This window comes from Nasonia vitripennis (genome assembly GCF_009193385.2).
Source record: "Nasonia vitripennis strain AsymCx chromosome 2 unlocalized genomic scaffold, Nvit_psr_1.1 chr2_random0007, whole genome shotgun sequence".
In the NCBI taxonomy this organism is placed as follows: Eukaryota; Metazoa; Arthropoda; class Insecta; order Hymenoptera; family Pteromalidae; genus Nasonia; species Nasonia vitripennis.
The window spans coordinates 1,389,952-1,417,491 of record NW_022279614.1 but is presented as its reverse complement, the minus strand read 5'-3'; the positions used below and the strand labels follow the sequence as shown (position 1 = coordinate 1,417,491).

The 27,540-nt window shown below is 35.6% G+C and overlaps 1 protein-coding gene and 1 long non-coding RNA gene across 16 annotated transcripts in view; one reads left to right on the top strand and one right to left on the bottom strand.

The window, feature by feature from the left end:
• The window catches only part of LOC103316186 (endophilin-A), a 541,748-nt gene that overhangs the window by 440,215 nt on the left and 73,993 nt on the right, over positions 1-27,540 (bottom strand). For 2 of the 15 annotated variants that reach the window (XM_032601555.1, XM_032601557.1), the window contains exon 1: positions 17,473-17,622. The exons of 6 other annotated variants lie outside the window; for them this stretch is intronic. The gene's annotated coding sequence lies outside the window, so the exon portion shown is untranslated. Of the gene's footprint in view, positions 1-13,348; positions 13,534-17,472; positions 17,672-23,955; positions 24,113-27,540 lie in introns of those variants that run through there. 7 more of the 15 variants (XM_032601548.1, XM_031925199.2, XM_032601559.1 and 4 more) reach the window with 7 other exon arrangements.
• Positions 17,697-19,135, top strand: LOC116416478. The gene is made up of 2 exons (XR_004226890.1): positions 17,697-17,998; positions 18,945-19,135. It is a non-coding gene; the product is annotated as an uncharacterized LOC116416478 (long non-coding RNA).

The window sequence follows — 27,540 nt, the reverse complement described above, 5'->3', positions numbered from 1 at the left end:
GCCCCATACAGGTACGTGAAGTTACCCGATGCTAGTACTCCGCCATCTGGCCACCGCGATTCCTGTATTGCTACCAAATCTAGATTGTACCTATCAGCTTCCATTACGAGTTCTTTAAACGCACCTGCTCTGTATAGACTGCGAACATTCCAAGTTCCGACCCTTAAGTCCCTTTTGGTTCGGATTTGATTTTTTTGAGCCATGATGTTATGTTAAACCCGCGCGCTTCGGATCCTGTTCCGATCGCAGGTGAGTCCACCGTTCTAGAGGTGATAACCCCCATACCTCTCTAGAACTAAGTATGAGAGCTTTCCGACTTTGACGAGGACAGTGTCAATTCGTCGTCAGACACACTACGGTTTCATTCTCGCATCCTAACGCCCCCCTGCAAGGCAGCGCGCCTTCGCTGGCATCGTTACCACGTAAGACCAGGTGACGAATCATTCTACACATCCCCTTTCGGGGCAGTTGTCATCGCTCCCGCATCCTCCTCGGCAGCAGGATTTTTGCCCATTTTTGTAATGTGTGAGTAAAGAGATAGATTGAGAGATAAGAGATAATGTGAAGTGTTTTTGTTGTTGTGGTGCTTGCGTAGCGTTTCTAGATGAATGCGTTCGACAGTGTGGGCTCATCACACCCACGCCTGTTCGTATCGGCTGTCCGCGGCTGCTTATTCAATTTCTGACTGCAATTTACTTCACTGCATATCTAGAGACCTTGCACAAACTATTAACAAAAACGAACATACTCAGACATTCGAAGAGACGCGGGCCTTCTCCAGACATTTTATTATCATTATTAATATTATTACAATATTATTGTCTTTTGCGGTCATCTAATTTTTTAGCCGTGCGTCGCACACGTTCATGACAGTGTTGAAGTATTAAATATCTTACAGACTGTTTCTATCTGCGTAAGATTTTTTCCTCCACTATACAAGTACCAATGGTTAGGTTGGTTAGGAACACATGTAAACATGCGTGAATTTCTGTGGAAAAAAAATTGACGGCAGTGTTCGTATTCTATAATAAAAAAACAGAGGGGTCTGCAAACTCTTAGACAATGAACCATCTAAAACTTATATATTAAATTATGTATCAAAAACCGCCTCATACATTAGCAGGCAGATATACTGTATATTAAAACAATATTTTATGTATTGGGCCTATAAATTTAGTTGGAAGAAGCTACGTGCCAATGAATTGGCAGCGGTCTTTTTAACTGAATTAAAACCAGTAAAGAAATCACTTTTCACTATCACTTCACTACCTCCAACAGTTTTATCAACGTATGATTTCACTTTCCGCATCTTTTTTTCTGGATTTTTAACTTAATCTAAAGAGTTGCAATTTCATTAGCATCCAAAATTTCTGTTAGAACTTCAGCTTCACAGAAGTCAGATTTTTCATAGATGTATTTATTACACGTAAATGTATTTCTATGATAGTTACACTTGCCGAATATATCTACTTGACAATTTTTATCAATACGCACTTTTTCATGGTGTTCGCGCCATTCGAATATTTGCGCGGTCCTAGGAAACTGGAGACCCCCTGCAAACCATTTCTCGCAACTCACTCCCTCTTTCGAGGTCGGCAATTAGCATAAAAGCGCTAGCTCAGGTTCCGCGGCTTCTTGTTCCGGCGCTACCAGTAGAGATAACATCTTTTGTGTCTCTGCGTCCGAGAACCATACAACATTAGTTTTTTATACACACACACACACACACGCACACACACAACGAAATCCACACTACGCGTTTAGATTATTATTGTTAAATTTACACTTAAAACACTGACACCTGTAAAACACACCTTTAATAATTAAAAGAGCACACCGCTCAAGTGCTTAGTGAGTGTCCCGTGTTCGTCATTTCTCAACTCTCCTCTCTCACCAGCTTTCAGACTAACGAGCATTCGGCATATTCTAAGGCCGCGTTAAAGGTAAAAATGTATACGCGATAATTTAAGCTCCCGCGGTCACACATGGTGATATACATCTATACTCTAAACCTAAAGTTGAAAATCTGGAAATAAAAAAATTAAAACCTACATTTTAAACTTTATGAATATTAAAAAGTGATTGATATCCTCAAAATGATAGCATTACAATTAAGTGTAAATCTGTAGAATTGATTTGCATAAAGATTAAAATCCATCAATTAATTCTCTGTGAGGATACCATTTACTTTTAAATACTTATAAAGTTTAAAATGTAGGTTTTAATCTTTTCACTTTCTGATTTTCAACTGTAGGTTTAGAGTGTATGTCCTCAGTAGAATCTTTAAGGGGACCTAACCACCTTAAAATTATAAACAATAATATATTGAATTATATTGTTATATAAAACATAAATTGTTTTAATAATTGATTGAACAATTATGAAAGTTGAGTAGTACTGTAGAAAGCATCAAACATTTTGTCTACAGTTAAATAAAAAAATGCCAAATATTATGTTTAAGTTATAGGTAACTTTTTAAAATTAAATTTTAATACGAATTCCTACACTCATGTCAGAATTATATGTATTTCAAGTATTTCTACCAAAGAAAAAGTGCTCTAAGATGCCCATATCTTAAATAAGTCTGCGGTGAGTGAAATAATAAAAATTGGGAATTTTGGCCTTCGAAGACATGTTGCACCCGACATATGGTAAATATACAAAATGTTTGATGCTTTCTACAGTACTACTTAACTTTCATCATTGTTCAATCAATTATTTAAATAATTTAGGTTTCATATAAAATTATAATTCAATCTCTAGTTTTTTTTAATTTTAAGGTGGTTAGGTCCCCATAACAGAACTCTCGTGAGATGCATTCTCTTGAGGTGTAGTTACCTGACAGTCTCGATCAATGCATACTATTCCATGCTGATGTACATTCATGTCCTCAGTAGAATCTTGAACAAAACTCTCGTGAGGTGTTTGAATGATATTCGTACTCATGATTGTTGCTGCAGTGCTCGATGATTCTTCTTGGAGTCTCCTTTTCATGAAACGCTTGTGCTGATAACAATAACAAATAAATGTTGTATAAAAAGTGTCAGTGACTGTGACAGAGTTATTGTAATATTTGTAATTTGTTTACCTGTTTATAGCAGCTGATTCATTTACTTGCTTTCTCTTGTAGACATCAGGAAAAATTGTTGGAACATAACTGGGACTGAGCTGATTACCCGACTATTCATTGCCAATAAAATGACTGCTCCATATCTTGTCATCAATCAGAACTATCCAATTGATTAACTAATAAAAAATAAGTCATCACTCCTTTAAGCAGCTTGTATACACTCTTGTTCAATTTAATTTAATTAGTTAATTAGTGTAGATATAAGTTTAGGCTTTTTAAATTCCGCGCCGCTGCGAGCTCTCCGTTGCGATGTTGAGTAGCACGCGCTTCCGCACGAGCTCACTCCTATTAGGACCGCCAAGCGACTCGTACGTTTGGCTTCCTTGGGCTTTTCAACGTTCTTTTGTAAGGTAAATTTGAGATCTGCCCTTCTAAGATCAATCGCTATTCACGTTCTCATTCGTGTTCTTGCGTTTTGCGGAAAATTCGCCATCGCGTCGTTCGCGTGTGTATGTTTGTGAGCCCGTGTGAGAGTGTGCCTCGAGGCGGTAGTTGTAAGGATTTTTGGCGAATGTGTCCACGTGTTGGACGTGACTCCTTCAGGGCGAGCAGAGCAGCGGCAACACCCCTTGTTGCCCGAGCACCAAGCGTCTGGATCCTCAAGACGTCAACGTGCGCTTAATGTAGATTGCGGACCAGTCGACTCTCTCCCCAGGCCCGGCTTGCCAGCCCACCAGGACACGGTGAGAAGCTGCGGCAGCGTGCGACGCAGCATTTTCCTCAGCGGCGGCGTTCGAGTTTGCGGCGTTTGCGCAGGCTACGAAGCCCTTAGATGTTTTTTTTTCTCCTAGAGTCACTTCTCTTTTTCTTGTCTTTCCTTTTGTATAATTTCTTTTCATTTAGTCGAATAAAGCTTACACTTGCTACGGCTTTTCCCTCTAATCCGTGAGGGTTTTTACGCCATATCAAGGCATTTCTTTTGTACCACGAAACCATGTGTTTTATTTCAAGAACCCTTCACCCACTCAACCCTTTCCTTGTCGGAACTCACTCTGAGTTATTTCACTCAATTTTAGATTTCTGTTCAACTCTAATAAGTATGGTTATGTTACTCACTTCTTTCGACTTACAGCAGTAATCCATTGTCGTCTCTGGATTAATTTAAATTCTTGTGTTGGGACTTTGTAAAATTTGCACTTATTGTTTTGACTTGTATTTTTGCAATCAAGAACACAACAATAAGGGCGGCCCATTTTTTTAAATATTTACGTAGGGTCATGCACAGATACTCTCGCGGTTTCCCTATTTCTCCGCTATTGAGCGCTGACAGTCACTCCGAAATCCCCTCCATCCTGCTGCTCACGGCGAATAGACGATATGTGGGAAATGTTCGTCATGGTGACGGTCATAGTTTTTTAGATGTACTTTATATCGAGATCTGACGATGAGACGAATTGATTTAAAAAAGGCGCAATATAATATAGATGTTGATGTCATGTTCATTGAACTGCTTCGATTGGTTGTTAGAATCATACAACGGATATAAGACATTATGATTAATTTAACTCGGTTTTCTAATATACTTACACGGGATCTGTTGCCATATTATGGCAAGTTTATCAAAGTTACTTTGTCAGTTCTGTCTATATATTAGTTAATATTATAAATTTAATTGTAAACTAATATAAAAATTTAAGTTAATAACATTGAAGTCTTAGATTTAAGTTGAATATAATAATAAGATAATTTTAAATTTATAAGTTAACAAATATTAAATGTAATAGTACATTAATGTAGTAATATAAGCCATGTTTCGTGGGGCGCGTCGTAGCATAGCAGCCGGCAGGGTAAATTGCGTACGTTATTATACTAATAATAATATTTATTATTTTAATTTAATGGTTTAGTGTTAGCTATTGATTAAATATAAGTTTATATGTATTTTATTTGTAATATATTTCCTTTTTTTTAAATATCATTCATTGTTTTTTATTATTAAATATATTTAGTCTTAATAAAAAATGTACATTTTATACCTAAGACGAAAATCACTGGTAAAATTTTTACTTGTCCAGTTTTTTAGATTGTTAAACAGTAACCAATTCTCTTCGTGTATTTGACACGATCAAAACTGGGTAAAATTGGCCCTTAATTCAGCTTATACATTTTTTACTGATTCATAATTATACGACACTTATTATTTAATAGCAAATAGCGAAACAGGGTGTATAATACAATGCTATAAGTATACAACAAATGTACCAAAGAACATTTTTAACTACAGCAGACAATGTCCAGGTATCAAAATCTTCTCCCGAATGGCAAGACATGGTCTATGATACAAAGCAGTAAGTATGTAATAAATGTACTAGAAATTTTCAACTTCAGTAAACGAAGTCCAGGTGTCAAAATGATTCTAAGATTAACCCATTATAGTTATGGTAAACGGTATATAGTGCTACCTTCAAAATTACAATAAGTTCAACCACAACAAACTTCGTCTATAGTCATAAGTATATGATCTGTGTTAAAACTCCAGGAAGACCAAAACTGTAAGTCCAGAAAAATTACCTGATAATTCCAGAAAGTGCAAAATTTTATCTTTACATAAAAATATTGCAAAAACATGGTCTGCCGTACAATATTTTAAGGATTGTACTAAAAAAAAATTTTATTTCCTGTTGACGCTGTCCAGGTGTCAAAATCACCTCTAGAAAAATCACATTATTTAATACACTATTAGTTACGTAATAAATCGCGTGATTTTTTACGTGATTTATTACACGAGATATCACTAATAAAATTTACGTACGTGTATTAATTATAAGAAATTGTCGTATTTTATGTCAACAATTATAGTCAGATTGATTTATTTATATTCCAAATTAATAGGTCTGCATCCAAACAATCCGGTCTGGACCGTAAGAAACAAAAAAGAAAGAAAATGTCTTCGAACAAACCAAGGATTGAATCCAGGTCCCCAGCGTCCAAAGCCATTATTTTTCTACTTCAGCTAATTGTGCTAACATATCTCGAAATTCTATTCAACTTGTACCTAAAATTATGTTAACTTTACAACTTTATAATTTAACACGTATTTGGAACTTGGTGTTCCTAATCTTGTCCTTGATGTGCGTAGAGGAATGTAGAGCCGGGTTGAAATAACTTCTCACGAGGATATTGCGAATCGAGAAAGTTAACTTTATTTACAGCGACTAATTAGGCTAAAGATTACTATGCGACTAGAATATTCGGCGGCCTAGCCCAGAATGACGAACAGGTGCGCGCTACCTGCTCGTCACCGCGTGGCATCGGCCTGGTGGCGCTCTCAGCTCGATGAAGGCCAGACTCGTTACGAGAAGTCGGGCCTTGGCTGGAGCGTCTCTTTGCGCCGGCGCCGATGCTGCCCAGCGCTAACCGCCATACGTATACAGTTTAATATAAGATTTTAAATGATCATTTTATTGTGTCCGAGATCGAAATACGCATAGCAATCCCTAGCAACTAGATCAATCCCGTTGCGAATATTATTATTTTTGTTCAGCCTGATCCTAATTGCTAATAAGCTTAGACGTATTTACGTTTGAATAAAGAAGCGTAGTTTGAGTTCCACTTCTATGAGTAACATGTTGTTACGTTCACTCGAAGCAGATCATAACAATATTTGTTTCTGAACTGGAGTTTGATATTTAAAATGTTGATATGATATCAAACTTTAAAATAATTTATTAATTAATGACATACAAAAATTATACAAATAACTTTGATAGTGATGAAGGATATCATGCAAGTTTATTTATTTTGACTTTCTAAGACATCATTAATATAACGGGTGAACTAAGATGTATATCAAGCTGAGGGCTATGTATTTTGAAATTTATTAGTTACTGTGTATTTGAAAATTAGGCAAAATATTGGATTTATTGTTTCATAGAATTTATTTAATAATTTAATAATTAATTGGGTAACTTGTGGTACAGAGCAGGATAGTAGGGTAGGGCGAAATTAAAATTATAATTCCTTTTTTTTATATTTAACAATATATAGTGCCACAGAGCCTTTATTTATTTTATTGACCTGGATGATTAGAATACCAATGTGCGAGATTACATCAAACTATTAGTCCGTTAACGGACAAGATTTACAAGTAGGCTTATTCTATTCAAATACCGACCGGTCACAATATTTGCTCATTGCGAAAGGTGACCTGAAGGGCGTGAGTACAAAGAGGTAGAGATACGCAGTGCGTATATACGTTGTGCCCTCCTAGATATGAACTGGCATTCCTGGTCATGAATATAAGGGAATTACGATTATGTTAGTACATTGATGCGATAAAAGTTAAATTTACAAAGCGTATTGCGCGAAAGAGAATTTCCGTTATAATTCAGTGTTAGATGTTTCCTGCGATACAAGCGTATGCCTGGTATTCAAACAGGTCTTATACGATTTAAACCAAAGATTATTAATATATTGAAACGAAGCGCGAATAGTCTATGAAAGGACACGATAGTGATTTTATATTAGCCGGAGAAGAAAATACATATATAAACGAGAACAACATATGATGTACTTGTCTGATGCGTATTATTTATTAAATTATGCAAGCTGGTTAGTGTGATGTAGTTAAATGTACGAATCGCGATGCGTCCTGGGATAACCGAGTGGGACTTGACGTAGCCAGCCCACTCGGACGGCATATAGCGGTACTTTTATATCCTTTAGGAGACAAATTAGTTTTATTAATTTTTGTGCTGAGTTTCTACAAGACCGGAGAGACTCCCCGGATCAGTTCACTAGGGATATCGCCGGGTGCACTAGTTAGTATAAAAATAATTAAAAGGTGCACTTTATACACTTTTGTTTCCTGGGCTGCTTGATGCTGGGTCCCTCGCACCGCAGGAAAACTATCATGCATCAATACGTGTGAAACACGTGGTAGCTAGAGACTTGTAATATAGTAATGTCAATAGCTTGAGTGTCGGATGCATACTAATTTCGGCGGCTCGCGTCGCGAACAGGCCACAGCGGAGACGCGCTCGAGCAGGTAAACTCAGTAACACGTTTGCATATACGCAACGTTATTACTGAGTTTAATTGCGCACAAGCGCGCCCGAAGAAGCCCGAACGGTACAAGTCTGCGTGCGCTAGAGAGAGAGAGAGAGAGAGAGAGAGAGAGAGAGAGAGAGAGAGAGAGAGAGAGAGAGAGAGAGGCGTGACCACATCGCCGAGCGCCCGTTCAAGAAGCTCGCTGCTCACCTGCGTAGCTACAAAAATTAGGCGCCTGGCCCGGATTTTCGGAGCAGGTGTGTATAATGTAGTCTCGGCTCCCTTCTCCAGCACTGATGGCTAGATACTGCTGTTGCAATCAAAATTTTTGATAAATTCATAAATCACATGATGAGTTGTTCAAAATAAGGTTACATGACGAATTGCATACAAAAATTACAAGGAGGATTTCAATACAAAATATGCCGGCATTTAACAGGGCATTCAACGTCAAAAAATAAGTCAAATTAGGTTCTGTATGGAACCTATTGTTAATAATTAGGACGAATAAAATTTGAGACGGCGGCACGGCATAGAGAGATTTAGATTTAGATTTAGATTTATTAGATTTATTTGGCGTACAATATGTTGTACGATAAATTGTACATAGCAGGAGTAGTAGTACAGCAAAAATGTGTATTGTGATAGTATGATAATGTGAAGATGGGTTAAGCGAGAGTGTGTGAGTGTGTGCGTTTGCGTGAATGTGTACAAGAGATTCAAGTGTTTGTATTTTCAAGCTCGAGAAAGTGCTCTTTAGCTAGTCTCTTGAAACCTGAGACAGATGTAGTGTTACGAATGTGAGATGGTAGGTTGTTCCATAGGTATGAGGCGCTGATATGAAACGAGTTCCTCAGCGTCTCCGTCGCGAATGTCGGAATATCCAGAGGTATCACCTCCCCCCTAACAGGCCGAAGTGTCACGCGGAAGTCAAAGTATGCCAGTACGTATGATGGTACGGCTGTGTTAAACATTTTTCTTAGGAAACAAGCAGTGAAATACTTCCTGCGCCCGGCAGTGGTTAGCCACTGCAACTCCCGCCTTTATGGGGAGATGTGCTCATTTCTTCTTACACCATAGATGTACCGAATTCCTGTATTCACGAGCCTCTGAAGTTTTAGGTCGAGTTCCTGCGTCAGGTCACAGTATACGAGAGAACAATAGTCTATAAGAGGAAACAGGAGGGCCTGCACTAAGTGCTTGCGCAACCTGAGATTGGTGCTTTTCCTGTAAAAGTAAAGCCTGTAGCGTGTGAGCACGCTTACAAAATTGTGTAATATGCTCCCTCCACGTAAGCTTAGAGTCGAGCACAAATCCCAGATTACGCACGGAAGATTCAAAGCTGACCTGGGCACCCCCTATGTTAATGAAAGTGTTAGCTGTTGAGGGTAATGCGTTTATGTAGTAGGGAGAGCCCAGGACAATTGCTTTAGTTTTAGCAACATTAAGTTTTAGCTTTTTCTGTGCAGCCCAACCAGTAATCCTCTCAGCATTGGCACTCATCTTGTTTGATAAAGAATCGAGCTCTTCGAGGTGGCATTGACTGTAGATTTGCAAGTCATCCGCGTAGATGAGATGGGAAACATCGGTATCAAGACAGAAACCGGTGTCATTGATGTACAATGCAAACAGCAGGGGACCCAGAACGGACCCCTGCGGGACGCCGATGTTGAGACACCGAGGAGAAGAACGTTCGTTATTGTCAGCAACGACGGCCTGCTCTCTACCAGAGAGGTAGGAGGCAAACCAGCGGATGACTTGCTTTGAGAAGCCAAAGGTGGATAGCTTTCTCAGGAGCCTGACGTGACACACAGTGTCAAACGCCTTGCTAAAGTCAAAGAGAAGGAGTAGTGTTACTTTCTTTTTGTTTATCCCAGCTCTGGCATCATCAGTTAGCTTAATTAGGCCAGACTGAGTGCTGTGACCAGTGCGGAAGCCTGTTTGAAGGTTATCTAGTAAGAGCCTTGATTCAAGGTATTCTGAGACTTGCCTGTGCACTAGCCACTCCAGAGCCTTGGAAAGAAAGCAGAGAAGTGAAATCGGACGGTAATCAGTCAGGGCTGTTGGTGAACTGATTTTGTTGAGTGCGCGCACAAGTGACAATTTCCAGGCAGATGGGAAGCAGGGTTCGCTAAGGGACAGGTTGAAAATATGACTTACAAGTAAGGGAGCAAGAACCGGCAATGCTTTTGAGATGACAACCTGTGGGATGCCGCCGCTCCCCCTGGCCTGAGTGTCAAAGTGCGACACCGCAGCCAACACGTCCGATTCCATTATAGGTTTGAATTCGAAATGTTCCGGGAGGTCAAGACTTTCCAGGGTAACAAGATAATCCTCAACAGCAGGAGTCAGCGGATCATTTGAGATCGCGCTGAAATGCGTGTTGAGTTCATCTGTGGTAAATCTAGATGGTAAGGGGGCCTTGGTGGCAGAAATTCCAAGTTTCTCCAGCTCTTTCCAGATCTCAGCAATATCGGTCAAGGTGGACAGGCGTGAATAGTAATAATTCAGCCTGGCCTTCTCGATTTGTTTGTGAGCATAGTCTCTAGCTAATCTGTAAACGCGTCGATCTGATTCGAGCCTGGAGTCCCTGAAACGCCTGTAAAGTCTATTGCTCTCGGATACAAGGCCACGAAGAGCCGCAGTGTACCACGGGTGACGTTGTCTTCCTGGTGTCACAATCCGCAATGGAGCGAGGTGGTTGATGGCGTTAGTGAGGTTAGCGTTAAGTAAAGATATGCAGTCGTCAAGTAATGAAGTGGTGAGAGATGACCAGTCACATTCGCTAAGAAAGTCTCTTAGCTTCTCAGCGCTGATTCCTTTAAAGTTTCTGTGTGAGTATGTATTTGGTACGTAGCGTGGAATCTGTACGTCGAGAGTGGCCGTGATAAGGTCGTGTCCGTTGATGAAAGGAGCGTCTGTATTCCAGTATGACTGCAGGCGATCCTGCTCGTCGATTAGGCACAGATCAAGCCAGGTGTTAGAACCCTGTTTATGGTGCGTGGCACCATAGGGAACGGGTGAAAGAGAGTTCTCATCAATGAAGGCCCTGATGAAATTGGCATCTTCAGATGAGGATAGTTGATCAGAGTTAAAGTCCCCCATTATAACCTTCGTGGAGTAGTTGTGCATGTGAGTTGTTAGTTCGTTAATAAAGTTAGAGCCTTGGAAAAAAGGAGCTCGACTGCAACGTAAACAAAGAACCGTACTCGTTTACGTCGTTCGTTGCGGTCCTCGTGTGTCGTATACGATATACCGCGGGTGTATTGTGTGCTTTTGCGTATTATATACTCTTGAGATCCTACCGAAGTCTTAATAATCTCTATCTCGCAAATAGTAAATAGTCGCGGTTAAAAATTATTTTTGTTTACGCGCACTCCTCACCGCAATTTTAAAGAATTGTGGTCTTTGCATTTATTCTGAAATCAAAGCAATTTGTGGTTATAAAAAAATATATTTTTTATTTTATTAAACAGTAGTAAGAATAATAAATGAAAATTTAAAATTCTCACTTTTTTACAACATTTATTTTGCAACTTGTAACAAGGTAAAATTTTACCATATGACAATTGTACACGGCGGAGTTCGAAACTGAGCGTCTCCAAGGTTAAATAAATAAATATGTGTGCATATTTTTATAGCATATGTTTGTGTCCGAAAAAAAACAATGCGGGGGCGGAAAGTCGTCTTTAAGAAACAGACAGCATGATTTTTCACAATTTAAACAAAATAAAAGTAGATCATCCAAGCGACGACGAACAGCTGCCTATTGGCTCTGGCCAAGCTCTGCCGAAGCGAGCTCAACAACTGTATTTTTGGTGTACAAGTGCGAAGTGTGAATATTATAAATACATAACATTGCATAAATAAAAATGGCAGAAACATCCCAATGTGCTACTAATGTCGTGTCTGTATTTTCAGGTATTCTCCACAAATTGCTATTTCACGATCTCGCTCGTGGATGTATTTATTTTATTACGTAATATAGAAAATGTAAAAAGGTTGTGTATCTTGGGTGGAAGGTAAAAATTTGGATTACCGTTTCAATTTTTTTATCAGCGATATATATGCCTATCAATTTTTTTATTTTTTCCACCATAAAGCACCTAGCATGAAGTTACTAATACGTTATTTTCGCTTTTGAAGTCATAGATATAATAATTTTGCAGCATATCAACAGTTCCTGGAATTCCAAACAACACTTTCAAAGGCCATTTAAGTGGTATATATTTTGCTGTAACGTTCTTGGTCGAAATGTTCATCGCAGAGAAAAATTCTTTTGGAGCCTCAACTTCAGACATTACTTTATTTCCTATATTCATACATAATGAGTCGATCATAATTCCTTTTTCTTAATACAAAGAAAAGCGTCGGCGTTGTGATTAAAAATAATCAAATACTGATTTCGTAGATTTCATAATATTTAAAATATTCTTACACGTTGCTTAATCAAATGTAGAAGACCTTAATTGTATTTGCTGCGCTGTGTGATTTAAATACGTTATATTAAATAAATTGATAATAGCATCAATAACAATTTGTACTACATTTCCTGGAATGACCGGATTACCATATAATTTTAAAGAAAATTATTTAAGTAAAATTATTTAGTTGCAAATTCATTGCAGACATTTTGTTACTAAGATAGTTAGTGAGAATAGAAAATGTTTAAAGTACAGTACTATATTATTATTTACTGTATATAAATAATCTAATCTACTCTACATAAATAATATTACATATACACAATTACAAACTAATTTTTCTTATTAGTTTTCAAAGCATGACTATATCAACTTGGAGACACACATATAATTTTTAGCAGCAGAAAAGTCATTTTTATAAACATAAAGTTGTAAAAATGTCCATAAATGTTTAAATGAAAAATCTGCATGTAACGAGTAAATAAGACTTATAGCAATACTCTACAGTGTCTGTCATTCTATTAGAAATTCTACTAGAAATTTAGTTAAATTTATGATGATAAAAACTTGTAGATCAGAACATTCATTATTGGAATCTACATTTTTGTTTGCGACTGACTTTTCGCATGGATATCCAATAACTGCTATGTAAGGTCCAATCTTGTTTCCAGATTCAACGCTCAGTTTCTTTCGGTGTTCTTGAAAAATGGTTAGCTGTGCGTTGGTCTAAATACAATGTAAAATGTTTAGAAAATTTCAAAACTAGTTACTAACAAAATGATTGACATTTTTTCATATCATGTACCTGAAAATTTGCAATGAAAGAATTTTGGCCATCCTCTACATTCGTACCAAATATATTGACCTCAGAATTCTTTCGTTTCCTTAAAGTGATTCCTAACAGGTTAGCGAGATTGAAGAATGCTGTGTGTGTCATGTGTGACTAATCACTATAACACTTCCACTCGTAACTGCTTCAATTTTTTTGTTTTTACCTAATAGAATAAAAACCAGCATCATTCGACACCTGTATAAAGACAAGCTTTATTCTTTTACTCACGGTATATATATATATATATATATATATATATATATATATATATATATATATATATATATATATATATATAGACACACACACACACACACACACACACCTGATTCTATTAAAATGTTTTTTAGTACCGTTTATTTTCGCTTATTTTTGGCACAATCAAGTACATCACTTGCAACACTATCCCACTTTTACTTTAAATTATTTTCTGAGTCTGAACACGTTAGGTCAAAATTAATTTCCAACTTTGAAAAGAGTATATAAACTGTATAATACTCTTTAACCGAAAAATATACATATGTATGTATAAATACAAACGATTAAATATAAACTATTAATGCTAACCAAATTGTGTGCGAATAGTGATTGTAAACCTTTGTAAGATGCAAAAAAATGTGCAACTTTCTTACAACGACCTCTAATTGAAAAAGTATCTCGACATTTTTTTAACACTTCATTCTCTGGATCATTATAAGTTGCCGTTAAAGAATTATCAGATGTGTTAACTATTTTAAATACATTTACAAGCCTTCTACCAAACAATCTTTTTTAAAAATAATTGTCCAACAAAGCAATTTTTGTCTAGTGCTCAAATACTTTTCATATAAAATTCCATTTGTACTTATTGATTTGCGAATTTCGTAGCCTCCTGATATAGCGAATAAAAAAAGTTTGCAGTATCATCGGCACTCCTTTCAGTAGTTACAAAAATTATACCCAATTCCCTAGCAACTTGTACAAATCTTTCCTTTTTTATTCTAAAAACATATTTTATTTTCAGTTAAATGTTGTATTTAGTAATAAAATATAGATCCCAAAAAATGTCATATATAAACATACAGCAATGAATATTGATAAAATTAATTATCAATAAATTATGAAAGAAAGCGCATATTATTATCAATAAATGTATAAAATAGGCGCAATTAAGAAAATACTTTATTTATGATCAATGAATTATGTAGTAGTAATAGTAATAAATGCGGAGGTGAACTGCGGCGGCTCCTGCACGGGTACGTGCCGGTCGAGCACTCAGGCGAAGACTATTGTGCTGTGCCTCCTATACCAATAAAACATTTAACCTACAAGTTCTTATTTATGGCTGCGGCAACTAGGCATATCGATGCTATGTTAGCAGCTTTTAACTCTTCTATGCCCGTAAATGGGACTCACCTATAATATCGCCTACAAAAAAGGTGAGCTGTCATGGGGCGGTTGTGATGAAACATCGAAATTGATGGTTATTGAAAGATGTAAATATAAAATCAGGTAAATAAATATTTTTAATTTTGTAAAAGCATAGAAATTGTTTGTGTTAATTTGAATTGCGGTAATTAGGTGGGTCCAAGTTCAGGGCACATTGGCGACTGCAGTACGCATCTCGGCTGTCATGGCCAGCACGTACCAAAGAAGAACAGAATGCAAACTGCCGCGAAATCAAACGTACAATGTGGAGAGCGTGGAGGGGAGCCACCACTTAAACTAACATTATTTTTCGCACAATAACTGCGAATTTCACAAAACCTAAAGCACTCGTAGAATCCGCAATTTAATTAAAAACGTTTTGTGCTACTCTTATACCAATATAAGGCTGTTACTCTTATGCCAATGCACAGATTTTATATCATATAAATAGGCTACCTCACTCATTCTATACAACGAAAATTTAGTAACATATTGGTATAAGAGTAGCACAAAACGTTTTCAATTTAATTGCGAATTCTAAGATTGCTTTGATGCGTTGATTCTAACATGAGTACGCAGCAGACTAGCACAGCTATGTATTCAGGTATGTTATAGGTGCGACGGCCATGACAGCTGAGGACGCGTGCTGGCGCCATCTTGCTCTAGCTTGCAGGGCAAACATTATCATAGGACTAAGAGAAGAAGTGAGTATAGATGTAGGTATACTCAGCGCACGGAAAGCTCGGCACTGCATGCGCAGCGGAGATCTATATTTAGCATGGGTAGTAGGTAGGGGAGCGTAACGCGTCGCCTCATCTAAGATCATTTTCACACCTGGACCACGCCATAAGATGTTTCACATCAAAATGTTGATAGACGAAGGCCGAACTTTTACTCCCCTGCCCGATACAGAGAAACATCGGCGCTTGGGTGAACTATGATCTCTATGCGCTCCTCGGACCGATACAGAGGAACGTAGGTTATAGAGTTGAGCTCTAACTCTTCTGCTCGATGCAAAGGAAAATAGAAGCTAAGGTTGAGTACCTCTAAGCGCTCCTCAGACCGATGCTGAAGTAGGTAACTGAGTTGAGCCCAGACACCCTCATCTGATACAGAGGAACATAGGAGTCGGGGTTGAGTGTCTAGAGGATGGCCGGACGATGCAGCACGAAGTAGACAACTGGACGATGCTGCAGGAAGTAGACGGCTGGACAATGCACAATGAATAAGACGAGTTTGATCCTGAACCCCTAATCACCTTGGTGGATGGGGGATGTATGGAAATATCAAACTTTAAAGGAGAAGCCAACTAGGCTAGTTAACGGGCCCCACGGAAGTATTGTTTAACGATGGTGCCTGTGAAGCTCCGGTATCGGAGGGCTACTTGTGCAGAGCTTTTCCTGCCTACGCTACATAAAAAAACACACACTTCCGGAATTATATCGAACTCTAAAAAATTTGCTACTTCAGCTGTGGAGCGGGCTGCAGCATTGCGTCCGGTGAACGTAGAACTTTACATGGGTCGAAGGCGCATCTCTCGCAGTCGGTGACTAGCGCGGTAAGTTAAGTTACATCCCGAAATCGGGTAGCTAACTCCATGTTTTATCTCTACCCTCTCTCGCATTGATACAGATTTTCGAGAGAACGTCAAATTTCGAAGATTTTTTTGAAAATTTGTTTTCAAGTTTTTACGTTGAGAAAAATTTTTTGACTGTGGGGTTACACTTGATTTAGAATGTGTGCATTCAAATTTAGCTACTGAAAATGTGGTCAGTAAGCAACTGTGGGCCAGACCAGCATCACACAATCACACTGAAGGGCAGCGAATCTAGAGGCCCATAAACGTATCCCATTGTCGGTTCCACAATTACCGTATTTTGATGACTGTGGTGGTGCCACGAAAGAAAGAAGCTTACATCATTTTTACGGTGTGTTGTCAACTAGCATGCATGTTCCAATAATGCCAAATTAATTTCAATAAATTAAATATTTCCACAAAAACAATTATTTAGTTTTAAATATTGATTGTTTTGTAGATTTTATAAAATAAATATGTAATGAATTAATGCAGTTACCATTTTAATATTTTTAACCTCAAAAACGAGTAAAATACGAATGTATGTGTTTTTCATTCTTGACTTTATGTCGTGTCGATCTATTTTTACATTTTAGGAAAATAATAAGTAAATAATGAATAATAATAAATATTGTTCTTTTGTTGTCATAGATGATTTGTTCCATAAATCTATTCGTTGAGTAAAAATGCATGGTGTTACTAAGATCAATTTGTAATAAAAAATGTCTTCGTGTATATACAAAATTTTTTATACGAACAACGCATAAATTCAAAATAAATAAATATGCGATAAATTTGATATAAAGCATCTTATAGATAGCTGCCCAAAGAAATAAATTTTTATAACCGGCATTCAATAACTTGATTGGATATTATATTGTATATACAGCGATAAAAGATAGAAATTTAATTGAAATATAACGCATATTTATCAAACATGCGATACTTTATAACTATTATAATATTGGTACACGCATAAAAACATAGTGATAAAATATACATAGTGATAAAATCAGGTTGTTAATTTTTACATTTTCACGACAATAGTATATATTAACAAAAATTCAAAAATAGTAAAATAATAATTTGATAGAAATGTAAAAAAAAAACTTACCAAATTAGTTTGTATACATTTGTATCAATATAAAAAGTAAAAATTTAGCAATGCACTCGTCTATTATTCAAAAACGTTTGTTTCCAATCTAATAATAAGTATACTTAAATCAAATACATGCACGTTCTACAATGAGGTCGAAAGTCTTTTGGATACTGCGCCTGTGTGGAATAGTTTTGCAGTTTACCGATCGATACATGAAGTGAGTTCACCCCCCCACCCCCCCCCTCTCTCTCTCTCACTCTCTTAGTAGCATAAGACTCACGTACGTGTATTTCCTATGCGCACTAACCTTTTCGTATATACACTGTACACCTAGTTATCTTACAGTCCAACGATAACCTAAAAATTTCTGGCTTGTATCATGACACAATGTGAAGATCATTATTTTGTTAGATAAAAAAAATTAGCAATTAAATATATAGTGAACAAATTGTCATTTTTATTTATTTTAATCAAATAATGTTCTTATATACTTTTATATTCATGTATAAAAATGTTGATCTGAATTGGGTTTGTTAAAAAGGTGTCTAATTAAGTAAATTCTAAAATAATTATAACAATATTATAACTGATATGTAAGATACATTAATTCGAACATGATGATCATAAGAAAGCAATTAGAAAACAATTTAATGTTTCAACAGACAAGCAAATAAAATAAATAAATAGGATGCGTGTTTTGGAATTTAAAAAAATATCATAAAATGTATAATATTACATGAATTTAATTTACGTTGTATGATGACAAAATAAATATTTTGCATTATAGAGTCTGATTTATTGATTCCTAATTTTTTAACATATTTTTTCTTCGCGTCTGAGCCATACATGGAGAGAAATGTTAGCATGAAAATGATTATATGTTTTATTGACCCGGGGAAAACTGACTTACTAAAATAAATTTTATAAGTTCTACATTCCCATAAAAATGTACAATACATCAAAGATTTTATGATGTACAATCCCAGTAATAATTGCTATACAGTATAATAAAAATTGTAAAACCAAAGAATGACGCATTTTTTTGTAAATTTTGATATAAGGCTTGGTAAAAGTTGAGCTAGATTAGGTTTACAAATACATAGCTCTATGGGCTGTATATAATGTTTGATCATACATTATATAAGTATAAAGTTTGGTTAACCTTAGAGATTCATTTCTTCTTATAAGGGCTTTTGGATTTGTAAAGTATCAGTTCTTCAAATTATTGATTCAACAAAATAATAAACAAAACTAAAAAGTGTCACTTTTTTGATGATTGAAAAAGTATATGTTTTCTAGTGTACAACACCAGTACTATTTACAATATTTATGACACTTATGGATTATAAACCTTAGGGTAGATTTTTTTACTTTATACCGACGATTTTACTTTTAATAATAATATTAATAATAATAATAATAATAATAATAATAATAATGATGATGATGATGATGATTATGATTATAATAATAATAATAATTTTTAGTATAACTAGACGACATATAGGCACCAGGATGCTTCCCAGGTCATCAAAACATCGTAAAGAAAGGAGTGCACCAGGCATATATTGCACATATCATCAAGGATACATTTTAAGTAGTTCAAAAATAACAAATCGGATGTAATTATTATGCACACATGCGTATTGCTTAATAAATAATTAAAGTATGAATAATATTCAGCTACATTGAAAAAACATAAAACCGATTATCACCCTAGTAAAAATAAAAAATGTAGTAAAGTGTAATAAAATATAAGAAAATGTAACAAATCGTATATTTTGTACGTTTTTGTTGGATTTCGGACCTTTTTTACGTTTTATTACAGTTTGCTACAAAATTTATTACAAATCCATTGATCCAGGATTTCATGGGGGTCTCTTCTTTGAAACGACAAATGTAACAATACGTAAAAAAGTATAACAAAATGTAAAAAAATTTCTGTAAGCGTAATATTATATAAGAAAATGGCGACTTTTTTATTTTCTTACTTCTGCTTACATCCTTTTACTTGTTCTTACAATTTCTTATGCATTGTTACATTTTATTATAAAATTAATAATTAAAAAAATATATTGACTATATTAGGTGGTAAAATAACATATGTAATAAAATGTAATAAAATGTAATAAAATGTAAAAAAAAGTTAATAAATCTGAAAATGTAAGAAAGTGTACAAAATGTATGCGAAAAAAGGTCCAAAATCCAACAAAAAGGTACAGTTTCTTACATTATTTTACGTTTTATTACAATTTATTACAATTTATTACATTTTTTTCACTAGGGCATGCATACTATATACTGGATACAACATTCAAAAAACCTTATTATTATAGCAATCAGTTCTAAATAAGATCGTCATGACAACAAGCTAAACTTTTCCAAACAAGAATGTTTAAAATGTAGGACAATCACATTCAACATATTCTTGAAAAAACAAAATGCTTTATCTATATATTTTATAAAATTTCAAAATTGATACCAACTGAAAGTAATGAGGATGTATTATTATACTTTTTTCATAGCATAATAAACTACGGAATCTTCATTTGGGGCGAAGTTTATAAGAATAATGGAATCTTATTACAAATTCTTCAAAAAAGAATCTTAAAAATTATAAATGAAAAGAATTTGGCTGCTCAGGACAATCCAAAGAGCTTAGCTTAGTACACAATACCTATAAATTCAAATAGCATAATTAAAAAGAAACCGCTGCTAATTCTTTGGCACGTAGCTTCCTTCAACATTATGTATTACTTTAATATTAAAATTGTTTTTACTTTATATATAATTCGATATAAAGTTTTAGTACTTTTTCGTTTGACGGATAAAATTATTTCTAATCAATTACATACACAAATAGCTTAGGAAGATTAAAATCTATTAATTAGAAGCTGAGATCTAAGCAATGCAATTTTCAGTTACACAGAGTATACTGGATGAAAAAAAAAACGTTGAACCTTAGTATGTTTGAAACTAGCTGGTTTTATAAACAACCCTAAGAAAGGGATCAAGATGCTATATAACGCTAACTTAAATCAAAATTTGAACTTGATTATAGCCTTTTTACTCCAGTTATCGTGTCACGCAGAAAAACAATTTTTTTTAGTTTTTGATGTTTTTCTCCGGATCTGCTCCATCCCTGGTAGAAATTCGAATATATAAAGGCTAGAAACTATGAAATAACTATGAGAAATGGTCTAGACATAACTTGTGATGAAACGCTTTTTCTCCCATTTCTTGAGCATTTGCTGGAATAAACATAACCTTAAATCTTTCATATTGATATTAGTCCTTGTGTCATACACTAATGCAAAGAGGCTTACAGACATTAATCGATTTTCAAATGGTTTACACAATTGACAGTCAATTAGAGTTATACAAGCACGATATACGAAGACATTTGTGATTTTCTTATTTTATCACTTTTTTGACCCGACTTATTTTGCGTAGTACTTTCGTAGCCATCCACTAGCCATGATTTGTGCTTTAATTTAAACAATTAAATCTTTTTACAAGTTTGAAAATTCCTTGTAATACAGTATGACTCTATTCTTATTCTCGTCCATCTCTAGTAATACGAGGTATGTAGTAGATTTAAACTGATATCAATTTCTACTAGGGATGAAAAGACTTAAAATTAAGGTAGTGTTTAGTTCTAATACCCTCAATAATCATGTTTTTTTTGGGAAGGTTCGAGATTTAGTTTTTGAATTAAAACAGTTTTAACAAATAGCACTTTATGGTGTATAATAAAAGAACGACGAACAATAATATAAATTATCCGCGTTAAAAAGATGGATAATTTTATTCTCTTTTAGGTGCATATTAAACAATTTACTTTTATCGACTTTTTAAATAACTTCATTACAAAAATCTGAAATCTCAAAACTAAAAAATTGCTATAAAAATAAAACGCGTCTACAAAATGTAAAAATAGACTGTTTTTCCATAGTGCTATAATAAAAACAAAAAAATTATACTTAGTGGATTAAAATCCACTGAGTAGAAGTGAAGATACAGATGTATATGAACGAACACACACACACACATACATGCGCGCGTACGCACACAAACACTGAGAAACTTTCGACGTAGTGGCTATACCGTAACAAGAGCACCCGAAGAGTGGCTACTCCGATTCAGAACAAAAAACTTGGCACAGCTTGTAGCCACTTATTGAACTAGCAGGTGTTTTGCGGGCAAAAAAAAATGAAAAACGCCCGCCGGACAAAAAAAAATTAAAAACGCCTGCTAAAATTTTTCGGATATTATGTATAAACATTTATTTATATTATAAATATTATATATATATATATATATATATATCCACCTATATTATATAGTTGTTTTGAGCCAAGGTGAGATTCAGCCCCCCTCGCCCTCTCCTTCGCCCACCTCAGCTCCTCCTCAGCCCACCCTCAGCTCCCCTCAAAATAACGTTAAATCGTTTAAAAAAATGCGTTATTTTTTACTCATAAAGCCCCTCCTCGCCCCTCCCTCACCCCCTCTATCCTCCCCTCAGCGCCCCCTCAGTTACTTTATTTAACATTTCTAGTGAGAAATATTATTTATTATGTTAAAAGTTCTATTTTTTGAACGCCACTTATGAGGTAAATATAATAGCGCGTTTTTTTTATTGATGACTAAAATTTTAATGTTTTAAAAATAGGAATAAATATAGAGTCTCATATTAATTTCAATAAGTAATGTATTTTATTCGTGAATTTTTAATACTTTATTCATACTTTATGAAATAAATATGAGAGTTTTTAAGTGTTAAAAAAGATCACTAAAAATTATTTTCAAAATGAAAAAACAACAAAAAAAAAATTGTTATCAGAGCTGTGGTATCCCCAGTAGGCCTAATCCACAGAAAATATGACTTGATAATTTAATATTGAAAAACGATTTCATTATAAACTGATGCTTTTAATAAATAAAATGTATCGTCTCATAACTATTTTAATAGGTATGTATATATTTTATTCTTGAATTTCTAATACTTTTATCATACATTATTGAAATAATTATAAGTGTATTAAACTAATTTTAAATGAATTTGAAAACTACTGTTTTATCAGTTCTTATACTATAAATTTTTAAAGTTTACTTAAATAAATTTTGTTGTTATTCTTAAGGACAAATATTTTAAAATTTTTTAGAAATTATAAATATTATTAATTAAAGTTTTGTTTTTCATATCAAAAATAATTGTCTTTTAAAATAATATAACACGGACATGATGGCGCTACCCGAAAGTAAGCCGCCTGACAAGGCTGATATAAATTTTTACAAGTGCCATAAAAATAAAAAAGTTTCAATTGTGATGTGTTTTATTTGTGATGGTGTTTATGATAAGAGTTCTTTTGAAAGATTGAATAACATAAAATTCATTGGAGAAAATATGGTAATTTGCCCTGAACACAATGCCATAACCTCAAACTACGATGAGTCATCACTAAATGAAGATACAAGAAAAGTAATTGCACAGTTAAGATTAAGTATGATAAACGAAATAAGAGAAATGGTATTAAATGAATTAGAAGAAGATAATACCTCCAGTGCCAGTCAGCAGGATGAGGATGAAGCAAAAGATATACATAATTTAAAGAAAAAAAAACAAGTTACTAAAATTATTAAACATTGAACTACAAGATAAAAACTCATTACTCAAAGAACATCTGAATCATGTTAAACAAGTTAAGAACAAGTCTTTTTCCCAAGTTCTTACTGATGAAATTCCTAAACAAAAACGAATTCCCAAAATCATTATAAAAAAGAAAAATAGAGATGATGGTAATGACCTGAAGAGAAATGTCACTCATTATTTGAACAAAGAAAAATCAATTCAAACAAAGAAAGTGATATTCAAGAATGATAGTGAAGTTATTATTAGCTGCATGAATGAAGCAAGTGCTATTGATACCGAAAAATCGCTAACTAAGAAATTATCCAATACATGTACTATTGAAAAGGAAGAGGTTAAAAAAACCCAGGCTAAAAGTAGTCGGATTTGATAACTATGAACAAATGGACATAAAAACTATAGAAGAAGATATAAATACTAGAAACTTTAAGAAATTTGAAAGTAAATGTACAGTTGTGCACACGTACGTAAATAAAACAACAAAATTACAAAGTGTCATTTTAGAAGTTACTGCTGAAATATACAAACACTTTAGAGAAAGCAAAAACAGGATTTTTGTAGGATACCAGAATTGCAGAGTTTATGATGACTTAAACCTACAACCTTGTTTCAATTGTGGTAGGTTTGGACATAATGGAAATAAATGCTTTAATGAAAAGGTGTGTTTGAAATGTGCTGGATCTCATAATAGTGTATACTGTAACAGGATAAATGAAATGTGCTGCGTAAATTGCCTATACAGTAACAATACGTACAAAACACAGTACGATACTAAGCATGTTACAAACGACAGTCAACACTGCCAAGTTCTAATAAACAGAATTAATAAGTATATAGCAATTACTGACTATCCATTGACTCCAGTTATCCAGAGATACATCGGTAAGATAGATATCTACAAAAACACCGGAGCTGAATCAACAAATGCAAGACAGAAATCACAATCCATGACGTCACTATCACCACGCAGCAGTATTCTTTCAATCCCAAGGAAAACAGACGCAGCTAAAAAACGGAAAATACGATCATGAAGCAGAAAATCGAGTTAATTGACAGTGTACAAAAAGATATAATTCAAACTGAAAATACTTTTCATAGTGTTATCACTCTCAACAATTACGTGAAACATAAAAAAGAATATATTTTATACTTAAATATTCGTAGCCTTAATGATAATTTTTTACAACTGCAAGCACTTATTGAGAGCTTAAATACTAAGCCTAGTATTATAGTTTGCGTCGAAACTTGGATCATAGATTATTGCAACTATTTTAATCTGAACGGATACAAATTATATTACAATAATAGCAAAATAAACAAATCGGATGGTGTAGTGATGTATATTGAGAATTCCATTATTGAAAGTACTGAAATTATTGAAATAGGTAAACTTAAAATAATTAATTCAATCATTGAAACTGATAATGGCAATATAGAGATATCAGCACTATACAGATCACATGACATTCCAAAAATTGAATTTATTACCAATATAAAACAATTACTATATAACAAGAAATATGCTAATAATCACTTAATTATAGGTGATTTTAACATTGACCTACTAAATCTAGATAATATTAGTCAGGAATTTCTGAACAATTTTTTGGATAATGGTTATGTACCGGGATTTTAAGGTATTACTAGACCGTCCGATAGGAATAATAACACTGGAACATGCATTGATAATATATTTACTAATGCTAAGACAATACACACTTTACATTTTAAATTATTAAGTACAGTAACAGATCATTACCCATTATTTACAGCATTAAGTAAATTTAAGAGAAAAAAAATATAGAAGAATCAATAACCCAAATAAATTATGATAAATTAAGTAGCATAGCCAGTAGAGAAAAATGGAGTACAGTATTCTCAATGCATGATTCTAATGTAGCTGTGAATACATTGTTAGAAAAAATAAATAATTGTGAACAACGGGCTACTTTCATAAAGAAATTAAACAATAAACACAATAACAAAGTACCCAGAAGTAAATGGATCACTAAGGCAATACTAAATTCTTGCGAAAGAAAAGAAATACTATACAAATTATGGAAAACTGAACCAAATAACGTGAATCTAAAGATAGAATATCGGAATTATATTAAAATTTTAAATAGGGTAACTAAAGAAGCAAAAATAATATATGATAGAGATCAGGTTGTAAAAAATAGTGATAATCCATTTTTAGAAAGATTAATAGATTTACGCAAATTAAAACTTTAAAAATGATATATTATACATTTTTTCATAGTGTTATAAATTATGGTATAATAGCTTGGGGTGGTGCTTACTCTACTGCTACCAATCTATTACAAAGGCTTCAAAATAGAATTTTGCAAATCATAAACAAAAATAATTTTGCTCAGGATAATCCATTGAGTATTGGGCAACTATTTGCATATCATTTACTAATATACCACTACAACACATTAAAAGTTAAATTTTTAAATTCAGAAAGCAAAACTAGGAATAAAAGCATTCAGATACCTAGGAGACTTAAGACTATAAGTAATAAGAATAGTTATATTAAAGCCATAGGAGTTTATAATGATCTGCCAAATAACCTAAAAACTTTATGCTCTAAGAATTATACTTATGAACTAAGAGAATGGGTTAAGTATCACATGTAAAAAAAAAAATTTTCTTTTTTCTTTTTTATAAAATTAATAAGAAATATTGATAATGTATTTATAAATTGCTATGTATTCTGTATACAAATTTTATTAAAACGTTATTAATCAATCTTTCATATTGTAAAACTGTTAAAGTGTAAGTTAGGTACTAGATATCTTGAAATAGATTTTATTTTAGTTATAAGGAACTATAGTTAGTAAGTATACCTGTGGGGGCTCCCGCCGACCACCACCGGAGCCACCGACGGAAACAGCGCCTGGTCCCCAGGCCCGACTTCACTTAAGCAGTCGCGCTTTCCGGCCACCACCGCTCCGCGGCGCCCCCTCCGAGCCGCCACTACGGGCTCGTCGTCGACGTTAAAAGGAAACGTATCCTCGACACCGACACCTCAAGACACGCAACATGCTCGCTCAAATCGCCAGAGATCCACTCCGTAGAAGTGTGTATATCAGCGGATGTAGCAGAAGGCATCTTCGCCGACCTGATGCGGCAATACTCGGACCTCGCAACCCCAGGCAGCACAACCATCGCCCTCCCGGGCCTCGACGCGCAGCATCACATCACCATAACCGGCCCTCCCGCAGCAGCCAAGGCTCGTCGACTCCTTGGCCCTCGACTCGAAGCCGCACGTGCGGAATTCAAGGTATTGTTGGAGATGGGGATAGTGCGCCTGTCAGACAGCTCCTGGGCTAGCCCGCTACGCCTCGTCCTTAAGCCAGATGGCACCTACCGCATCACTGGCGACTACAGGCAGCTAAACAGCCGCACCGTGCCGGATCGCTACCCGCTCCCAATAATTGAAGATCTCCTGCTCGCGCTAGGAGGCACAATTTTCTCTGTCGTCGATTTGAAGAAAGTTTTTTACCAGCTTCCGATTGCGCCCGAGGACGCGCACAAAACCGCCATCATCACCCCATTCGGGCTATTTGAATTCACCAGATCGTCGCTGGGCCTACGCAACGCCGCCCAGTCTCTGCAGCGAGCCATGGACCAGCTTCTTCGAGACCTGCCATTCGCTCGTGCGTACCTCGACGATATAATCGTCGCCTCCAACAACGAAGAAGAGCACGTTGGTCACCTCAGAACCCTGTTCGACGTTCTTCGAGCGGCCAACATCAAAGTAAACCCAGAGAAATGTGTCCTGGGGAAGAAACAAGTTACGTACCTGGGCTACTTGGTCTCCGCCGAGGGCTCAAGGCCACCACAAGACAGAATCGACGCCATTCAAGCCTTTCCGAAGCCTGGCAACTCCGCCCAGCTCCGCCGATTGCTGGGCCTCATCAATTACTATCGGCGCTGCATCCCAGGCGCAGCTCGCCTCCTGCGGCACATTCCACCGAAGAAGAAGGCCATTCCCATCACCTGGACGCCCGCCGCGGAGGAAGCCTTCAGCGCGTGCAAGCGCGCACTCGCTAACGCCGCCAGCACGATATTCTTGCGCGACGACGCGCCGAGGAGGCTGCTCGCCGACGCCTCTGACCACGCAATCGGCGCGGCTCTCGAGCAGCAAGACCCGGATGGCTCGTGGAAACCCCTGGGCTTCTTCTCAAGGAAGCTCTCCAACGCAGAAAGAAACTACAGCACGTACGACCGCGAGCTCCTGGCAGCCTTCGCGGCTATCAAGCATTTCAAGGGGATTCTCAAGGGCGGCCCTTTCACGCTCGTAACCGACCATAAGCCGCTCACCTTCGCCGCACAGCAGCCATCGGAGAAAGCATCACCTCGCCAAGCACGCCAGCTTGACTATATCCTGCAATTCCAGGTCACACTCGCATACACGAAGGGTCCAG